General features: G+C 54.7%; 1 protein-coding gene across 1 annotated transcript in view; it reads left to right on the top strand.

Annotated features, from left to right (window-relative positions):
• The first annotated feature begins 2255 nt into the window (after positions 1-2255).
• DNAH17 (dynein axonemal heavy chain 17) overlaps positions 2256-9944 on the top strand; it is a 135925-nt gene continuing 128236 nt past the window's right edge. Inside the window, exons 1-2 of the mRNA XM_033089155.1 lie at positions 2256-2585; positions 6635-6892. The gene's annotated coding sequence lies outside the window, so the exon portion shown is untranslated. The remainder of the gene's footprint in view (positions 2586-6634; positions 6893-9944) is intronic.

Below are 9944 nucleotides of genomic sequence, written 5' to 3'. Positions count from 1 at the left end.
TATCAGAGTGAATGAGGTGGTGCATATAAAAAACACCAAAGAGCAAAAACAACACTTAGCTTAGTGCCTGGGACATAGAACTCAGTTTAGCTGTCAGCGTCGTCATTACTATTTTTGTTAATACCAAACAGTTTCATCCTCCACGTGCCGTGCATGAAATCCTGTGTGCAGTTTGGGGTCCAGAGCAAGGGGCCAGCGGACTCACCCCTTCCCTCGGGGCGAGTGGACAGCTGGGGCCAATGGACGGACTCTAGAATGTGCTGTGTGTCTGAGCCCCACAGCTGCTCCTTCACACTGCAGAACACCAGAGCGTCCCTAGAGATGCCGAAGTGACTCCTCAGTGGCAAGAAATAGCTCTGAGCGGAGGTTCACACCCAAGACCGATCAATGCTGACTGTGGACCACGCGCGCTGGCGTGTTGTCTCTCATGGGCCGTGCAGGTACCGGCACACCGAGAAGCGGCCGGGTGGGCAAGCCCGCCATTTGCAGCGCTGCCGTCACAATCACCCGTCCTGCCTGTGCTCTGGGAATGCATCTCCCTCGCGTGGCGGAACTACGGTCACCTTTCGGAGTGGTCTTGACTTGGCGCGGATAAGCCACAGGCAGCTCTGCGGCCTCAGGGCTGTGTGACGAAGAGTCCGCTCTCCGCGGCATCTCCTTACCAGCTGAGGGGCCTGTCCACCCTCCTCCCCTCTCCCCACCTACGTTCCAGGAAGTCTCCTTACCTCCTCTGGATTTAGGTCCTTGATCCTCTTCAGCCGGAACAAACCTGTTGGTTTCCTCCGCAGCTGCCCCTCAGTTCCCGGCAGCTCACGTCCCACGGCAGCTTCGTTCATAAAACACGTCGCTCTTGACGTGCTACACAGCATCCTCGTGTCTCCATGATCTTAAGCAAGACATAATCACAGTCTATTGAACTGTGTTCCAGAGCCTTTCCGCTCATTTCTCCGTGTTGAACTCACGGTGTGAGACAGGCTGGTCGTTACAGGAAACCGGGAGGTGAAGGGTCAGATGCCTGAACACGGTTCCTGATGGGCTGCTGTGCAGACGAGCCTTGGACCCAATCTGACTTCCACACGGAGTCTGCACAGCGATTACAGCTCACCGTTGTTCATCCCACTAATCCAGACCGACAGGATGCGGCCAAACCCGAAGCCACTTTTGTGGTGTCCCTGGTGTGTGCCCAACAGCAAGTCCCCTGCCCTGGGCCCTTTGCCAAATCCCAGCTGTGCCTCCCCGGCATGGAGCCCAGAGGTGGCTGCCATCCCCCCCCCAGTCACCTTGGGGCGTCTGGATTTCCTTTGTCCTGTGACCACATATGTGTTTCCCCAGGTACCACCCAAAAACTAGCATCTTGCCAGATGTTAACAGGTGTTCCTGGGGGTTACTCAAACCGGCTTGGGAAGTGCTGGATTGGGCTACGTAGCCAGTTCCTCCCTGCAGGCCGCCTCGAGTTCCCCAAGTATCCAGAGTACGTAGCATTTCCTGGACCTGTGTGCCATGGTGCGTGTGCCAGGGACATCTCAGGAGAACCAGCGTTCCTTGGCATACAGGGGCCAGCACTGCCCTCACCCGGTCATTCCGTTCTCAGGCTACCTGCGCAAAGCCCGGCCCTTCCTGACCTCGCTGGTACCACTGCCCTTCCGGGCAGCCCCGCAGCCTAGGGCATCTGGCCCTGCCCACCCGGCCTCAGCTGCCCTCGCCCCTTCCCGGGTCCTTCCTGCTTCCAGCCTCTGACGGCAGTCACTCTGCCTTCTGCTTGGAAGTGCCCCCACCTCCGCCTTCCCTGGGCTTCTCGCTGCTTGTCTCTAAGACCCCAGTGAGCACCCCTCACCCTCCTCCACGTTCCCTGCCAGCACCTGTCTTGTCACCACCCCTGTCCCACCACGCTGACTCCCTTTCCTGTTGGGAAAGTCATGCTGTTAATTGTATAGCTTGCTGGGTTTCACATAATCACACTGAATTTTAATTTCACAGCATGGCTCTCAGCCCCGGCAAACTCCAGGAGAGTGTTTCTCATTTCGTGCTCACAGAACAACCTAGGGCGGGAGGAACGATGCCTGGTCTCACTCACGGGGACCTGAAGGCCCAGAGAGCTCGGGGAACTTAGAGACGCGCTGGGCCCCAGGCCAGCAGCACAGGCCCTTCCGGAAGCTCTGTGGGGCTTCTCTCATCATTCATGGCTGGATTTTTCCTGGGGGCCATTCAACTCTTAGGGCTTTATGTGGAGGCCTGGCCTGTTTTACAGGGGACGGAGGTACAGAGGGGATGAGACGTGTCCCCAGCGCTCTCCCAGTTCGCTGAAAATATCTGGGTCCAGGGCCTGATTCCCACACCCGGGCCAGCCCTGCCGTGTGAGGGCGGAGGCCAGCTGCTACAGTCGGGGCCACTGCAAAGCCATGGGGCCCCCGTGAACCGCCCAGCCTGGATTTGCCCTGTGGGGTTCAGGGCACGGCCCTGCAGAACCATCTGTTCATGGATGAGTGCGGTGAACCCAGTGTCTCCGGGAACCATTGTCTGTCTGGTTTTTCATCTTGGCTGCCGGGAAGCCCAGAGTCAGAGCTCACTTCCCCAGGCGACTCAAGGTAATTGTGCTTTTCACTTTTTTAAATTTATTAATAGACTTTATTCTTTTAGAGCAGTTTTAGGTTCACAGCAACATTGAGAGGGTGGGACAGAGATTTTTCCCATCCACCCCCTGCCTCCCCCCCGCACAGCCCCCCCCCGTTACCAACCCCCCCACCAGATGGTACATTTGTTACAATGGACGAACCTGCATGGACGCGTCATCACCACTCAGAGTCCACAGTTTAGATGAGGGGTCACCTGCTGCTGTACTTTCCGTGGGTTTGGACAAACGTGAAGCGACGGACCTGCCATCGGTCTCACGCAGAGGAGGTTCACGGCCCCAGAAACCCTCGCTCTGCCTGTTCAGCTCCGTCCCCCCAATCCCCTGGCAGCCCCTCCTCTTTCTTCAGGCCACTGCCTGCAGAGCTCTGCCTGGTCCTGAATGTCCCAGAGTTGGGGTCATGCAGTCTGTCACCCGTGCTTTCCAATTGAATCAAGTTTTTGACCCTTTATCCTCTTTCAGTATTACCATAGTGTAAGTTTGAATTGATAAACTCACATTTTTTAAAAGAGGAAATTGCTGAGTACACTGAGGACAAAACCTTTAGAAACTGCCTGAATGATTGGTCCAGTACTTGCTTTAGTGCCCTTTACGGGTTTGGTAATTTTTCCTTTGTGACTATTTTAAAGGGGAGATGGACCAATTGGCTGCAGAGTGAGCTCTGTGCACCGCTGATGGTGATGGCGGCAGTGTTTCTGACCACAGCCTCTTCCTAGGATAGGAGGGGACAGCCGTGGCCGTTGAAACAGAGCACTGACCTTGCTGCACTTTCTACTGTGGGCGACGTTTCTCAGGGCACAGCAATCCTTCCCCAAACTGCCCTGGGAGCAGTCATCACAATTTTAAGTTCTGTAGCCTCTGTCTTAGCATATTTGGGGGTAACACCCTCTGTGGTTTGAGGGAATACCCTCTGTGGCTTGGGGGAACCCTCTGAAAAACCTGTGGGCGCCTGCCAGAGAATGACTGTTCTTGAAGGAATAGATGATTGCAGATGATGTGGAAATACGGTCACAGTTTTCGTCACTGCCATGAAAATGATGATGTGATTCTGAGAACTTTGGGCAACGAGCTCTTTCTGAGAACCGTCCAGGGACAAGGATGTGGCCCAGTGCTTGAGGGCCCGTTGCGTCCCTGGGACCCGCGTCTCCCAGGGCAGGGCCACCCAGGGCAGGGCTGACCTCAGCTGTTTGACGCAGGTCCTCCCGGAGCAGCGTCTGACCTCTTCCCCCCTGCAGGGGCTGGACGCCAGTGCTCTCTGCAGTGTGAGTGGGACGTGCGGGCAAAACCTCTTTGCCTCAGCGCCATCTCCCCGGCCATCAGCAGGATGTTGTCCCTTGGAAACCAAGCAGGTGGCCTCTCTAATGTCACCCTATGTTGACGGGGCAGGGATATCAGACACATGCCCCTAGCCACACCGTGGGCCATGTTGGGGGACATCGTGCCACCAGTGAGGGTTCCAACAGGCACGGCAGAGCCAGATCACACGTGACATTTCATCCTGGCCCTTTCTCTCCGCTCTTTAAGCCCGTCTTCCCCGAGGCATCGCAGCATTGCGGCATCGTACGTCACCTGTCTGCACACTTGCTAGTCACCTTGTAGGAGTCAAACCTGTGTCTCATTTTCTGAATTGGGTGAAGATGTCCACCCCCGACCCCAAAGCTCTGGTCTGGATAAATCAGCCTTCCCGATGTAACAGACTCATTTCTTTGCAGGGGAAGGTCCGTGCCTGGCAAAAGCTTATGCATCTGTGTCTCCCAGAACCCCCAGCTAAATGATTCTCATTGAGGGTCACGGGCCCCTCTGTGAAGCTAGTATAAGCTACAGTGGGTGTCGCCAGAAAATTCCACACAGTCCCAAGTGCAAAGTCGGTGGGCTGCCATAGCCCCGGACCCCTTCCCCGGCTCCAGGTTACACCTGCCCATGTGGCAGTATCTCCTGGGTCCCCCACGTATGGGAGCTAGGAAGTCTTGTGTTTTGGCTCACACAAAGTTTGCTCTTTGACTCTGTCTGTTCCCTATGGGGTCAGCCCCCATGTGCAGAGATGTTCTTTATTTTAGTTTTGGATTTTCGTAAAGAGTTTAAGCCACACTGATGACAAATGCTGGGGAACAAGATCTCAAAACTTTTTTCAAAAATTTTTTATAAGTTTATTTGACATGTTCTTTAAATAGATCTATTTGTTTTAGTCTCCTCGAGTTAATATATCAAAAATACCACAGACTGGGTGGCTTAAACAGCAGAAATTTGTTTGTTCCAGTGCCGAAGGCTGGAAATCCAAGCTCAAGGTCTGGGATGATTCGGTTCCTGAGAGAGAGAGAGAGAGAGAGAGAGAGAGAGAGAGAGAGAGAGAGAGAGAGAGAGAGAGAGAGAGAGAGAGAGAGCTCTCTGCAGTCTGATGGTCTGTGTGTCTCTCTGGAGAGCCCTGACTAATACCCGTCCGCTTGGTGGCACTGCCTGGTCACCTGTGCCCACCATGCAGCCCCCGGCCTCGCTGACTACGGCTTGCTCTACATCGGTGAGGAAACTGGGTGGCGCCACTTGTATTCAAGAACGTGCAGTCTTATTCAGCATCCAAATGGCTCAGGGCACTAAGACATCAGACAGGAGGGGGAGCGTGGGCAACGGGGTGAGAAAACCGCCCACGGGTTAGTAAAATCTCTCCATGAGCCGTCCCTCCTCCCCTCCCCCGCCCCACGGCCCTCGTCCCTCCCCATTGTCTTCCCCCCACCCGTCTCCCCAACACAGCCACACACAGGGAAAGGCCCTGCCTTTCATGATACTTTTTATTTTCAGGAAGAATTTCAAAAGAGTAAAAACGTTGCAAAGATCTCTATATAGTGGAGAAGACCACCTGTGTGCCCAGGTTTACCTGTTACCATTTTACCCATTTGGTTTATCATTTGCACCCCGCCCTCGACCATTTGGAAGCTTGCTTACATGCATGCAGCCCTTCAGCCCTGAACAGCACCCATTTCCTGAGAATAGGGACACCCATTTACATCACCCTAAAACCACGGGACAGTCCCAGACGTCAGTGAATTTAACACGGGTGCCGTGCTTTTGTCCGACCGACTGTTTGAATTCAGATGCGGGCAGTTGACCCAATCGCGTCCTTTGCAGCATTTTCCCTCCAGCCCAGGATCCAGTCCAGGCTCAGGTGTTGCATGGGCTGTCCTGTCTCTTTACTCTTCTTTAATCTGGAACATTCCCATAGCCTTTCTCTGTCTACCACGGCATGGACAGATCTGAAGACTGAACCGCTCCTCCCCTGCCTGGTATGAAATAACAGACCGCTCCTCATTTGGGGTTTGCTTCATGTTTCCTCATGAACATTTGGTGGTTATGCATTTGGGGGGCCCTGTCTAGGGGTTGCTGGGCCTGTCTCAGGGCGCCCTGGGGGTAGGTGCGATGCCCAGCACCCCTCACTGGTGACGTTATGTCGCCACTCGGTCCAGGGCTGCCTGATGCCCCTGCTGAGAGGATGCTCGGGGAAACCTCCTTCGAGACTTAGGTAGCGACACGGGTGTTTCTCACCAGCTGCAGTTCTCACCTCAAGCATTTCTGCGTTCCGTTCTCTGCAAATCCAACTGTGTTGCTGAACTCGGGAGGCAGTCGTCACCTGGCTTGTCCTTCTGAGGGGTCACTTCATTAGGAGGGTTTCCTGACATTGACACACACCTTGATCTGACACTGAGGGAAGTCCTCGCTCGGGCACAGCCTGACTTGGTTGGATCGTCTAAGTATGACCGTGGTTCTGAGCGCCGGAGGCTCTCTGTGTATTTGCTAAGAGCTGTGGGGAGTTTTCCTGGAGTTGGCATGCCTCACGTCTTGACTAAATTTCCATGCAGTTCTGATGATGTCCTTTTCTTACAGCTGCTCTGTGGGACCCACGGTTAGGACCCTGCCTGGGGGATTCACCCAGGCCGGTGCTCTGGCCATGGTTTGAAGATCTGCAAATGTGGATAGAAAGTTCTGGAATCCTCACTCTGAGTCTCTTCCCTGTAGTGTCTCCACCTGCTTAAGGAACGGTCTCGACCAGCCACTCACCTTCTCTGTCAGTCATGTGTGTTGGCATTACCTGCTTTGCCTCTTCTGCGCCTGTTTTCCCGATGTCATCGAGTTGGTTATTCATGGCGTTTTCATTCAGTGCAGCAGAGAACTCAGAATGGATTACCCACTGTGATGGATCACTGTCGGGAATGCTTTGGGCTGTAGGTACCGGAACCCCAGCCGAGTGTTTCTCCTGTAACAAGGAGTCTGCAGGTAGGTGCCTGCCCAGCCACCTTGGCACGGTGGCTGTCACCCTCAGGCTTGCCCCATCGTGGTGCTCTGGTGACCCGGGCAGCTCCCCGCAGGAGGTCTGGATTCAGGACAGGAGAAGGGACACAGGAAGCAGTGCCCGGCTGTCTGTCCCTTACAGTGAGACGGCATATGCTTTCCCATCTGCCCTGTCCCGTGGCCACCGCCGGGTGCAGCTCTGAGTTACCCTTCCCGGCACCAGCAGTGAAGGGTGTCGAGGGAGGGGGTTTGGGGAATCTGCCCACGTATCCTCTTCATTGCTCCGCCTGTGCCCAGCCTAGGCCCTCTCTGTCCTGTAACTCTGTCATCTTCACGGACACTAGGGAGCCGGTTCCACAGCTGCCCTCACAGAGGACATCTCTCCTTGAGCAGCTCAGATATGTCAGTGCCCCTCTCACCGACACGTTTGTGTTGCTTTTTACAGGGGTGTCCTTTGGAGCTGCCTGGGGAGCAGAGTCTGGTGTAAGTTTAATCTCACACAGGGAAGTCATGCTAGCACGCCCTCCCTGGGCCCTCTGACCCTTACCTCAGTGTCCCAAAGCAGTTCCCACCTAATTTACCACCGGTCATAATAATGTGTGAGCTTCAAGGAGCCGTTCCAGCAATTCAGACAGCCGCCAGCCCTTCTCCAGGCCGCTGAACCCAGCCAGTCATGTAGTTCCGTCCGAGTGGGAAGGCCTGAGGAGGTGCGAGGGCCAGGGTGCGTGTCCCAGCTCAGGGAGTCAACTCCCTGCGCCCACTTGTTCTCTCCAGGCCCTCAAAGGCTGGGGGCGCCGTCCCAGTGGGGGCGGAGTGTCTTCTTTACCCAGACCCCGAGTCACTGCCGACCTCCTCTAGAAACACCCTCACGGACACCCGGCAGTAACGTTTGACCCGCTGTCTGGGCGTCCCTTAGCCAGTCAGGTTGACACACGCAACTAACCATCACAACAGGAAAACGCCCTGTTCTGAAGCCCAGAGGTCCCTCTCCTGCCCTGCTCATGAAAGGACAGGTTAGGTGTTTTGGCTTTGGTTTCCACCATGATTACGTCCCTCCACCCAAAATGGTGAGAGTTTGAGGGACGCAGGGGAGCCACCCTCAAACCACAGAGTTCTCATAAAGACCAGACCGGGCAGAGCCAGACAGCAGGAAGTACTTGCGTTTCCAGATCCCCATTTGGGGTTTTTGCCTGACTCCTTAACTTAAAGCATAGCCACCTGCCAAGTAGAAAATAATCCATTTTCATCCTAAAGGCCCAGGATGCAGTGTGTTTTTGCTATTTTCTCCCCTCTGGTTTCATAAACACCCGTGTCCTCCTGCCCCAGAAAATGACTCACGTATGTAAACATAAATCAGGAAATGTCTCCACACTCCCTGACAAAAACCAGCACTGTCTGTAAAGGGAGGTTCTGCTCTCCCATTTTATCATGTTGATTTCCAAGAGGTCCCCGGGGCGTTTGATTTTCATCATTGAGGGTGTCTTCCAGATGGAAAGTCCCAGCCAGCTTCCTGGGGAGAGCACACATGTTCTTTCCCCGAATCTTGTTCTTTTGGTTTGGAAAGTTAGAGGTTTCCTCTGCCATTTGTGGTCTGTGTGAAATACCAACTTCTGCATTTATGTCACATTCAAAGCCAACAGACAGCTTCGTCCATTTTAACCTTCCTCGGTTATCTAGCTCTCGTGGGTTGTGGCTCTTTTCCTAAATCACTTAAGAGAGGCAGCGGCAGGTTCAGCTAATGACAAAGGTTGGGGTGAGGAGAACCCCAGATGCCTTCCGCCACGAGTAGCCGATGGTTGACCTATGGGTACCTGGGGTCCCGGGAGAGCACACAGCGGCTTCTCCAAAGCTGTTTCCCCTGCAGGCAGGCAAGCAGCAGACTTCCAGGGAAGAAAGCTACTCAGGGGCCATCAGCAGTTTCCCCCGGGCCTGCCACTTGTTCTCTCCAGGCCCTCCCCCGGGCCTGCCCCGGGCCTCTCTGTGTTTCCCTGGCAAATACAGAGGAGACCTCCGCCAGGGCAGCGAGCGTGGGCTGGCCCCAAGGAGTTTCTGGATGGAAATGACAGTGGGGAAAACAGGAAGGGATGGAAGGTAACCGAACACACGGATGAAAAGAAGTGAGGCCCCTCATCCCTCATGCTTCACAGGACGAAGGAGGGCCATCCTTGCTGGGCTCATTTTCCGAATTGACTGGACACAAGGTGCATGGAGGGAGGCGCATGAGTCCCGTAAACGTGACACAGTGCAGACAGCCTGGAAATCATCAATCTGGTTGCAATTAGCAAGTCTCCAGCAATGATAACGGGCTCGCTGGCGTCCGCCCCGTGCACTGGGTGTGCAACTGGGAACAAAAGGAACAGCGCTAAGGAATGTGCACACAGGCTGGAAATAGAGTGGCAAGGTGACCTAAGAGCTGCCGGGGAATCGGGTTTTGTAGGGCTTTTCAGCTTTCAGGGTGGAAAAAAATGCCATGAGAGCATGAGAGTTTATTGTTCCACTTGGCAATAGGTACATAAAACGGGAACAGGTGACAATAGGTACCCTTCCACCCAGGGTACGGAGCTGAGGTGTTTGGAAAGTCTCCCGCTCGCCACAGTCCGAGACCAGCCCCTGAGGATAAAAAACTAATCCAAGTTCTCTTAACTGAATAAGGGAACAAGTGGAGCCCGTGAACGCCAGTGGAGAATCCTGTCCTGTCTGAGCTTGGCCTCTCTCCCTAGCTGCCCCATCTACTAGTGGAAATAAAGACCACCTGGATGAGAAGAGCACAAGCTGCGTGGCAGGGATGGGCCACGGTCCCCTGCGTTTGGCAGGCTCCAGCAGGCAGAGGAGGGGGCAGGCTTCCGGCAGAACAGAGGGAAAGCTCAGCTGTGCCCCCATTGCAGGCCAGAAGAGGGGTGTCCCATGTGATTGGTTCGGGCATGTTTGTTTCTTCCTGGTCCTGAGTGGAAAGCAGGGCAGACATGAGGGAAGCTGGCAGTTACCCACGAAGTCCAGGGTTTTGGCCTGATGGCTGCAGGGGTTGTAGTCCGAGTTG

The sequence above is a fragment of the Rhinolophus ferrumequinum genome, chromosome 21, assembly GCF_004115265.2.
Source record: "Rhinolophus ferrumequinum isolate MPI-CBG mRhiFer1 chromosome 21, mRhiFer1_v1.p, whole genome shotgun sequence".
Lineage (NCBI taxonomy): Eukaryota > Metazoa > Chordata > Mammalia > Chiroptera > Rhinolophidae > Rhinolophus > Rhinolophus ferrumequinum.
The sequence above is the reverse complement of the archived record's forward strand: the minus strand, read 5'-3'. Positions and strand labels throughout refer to the sequence as shown.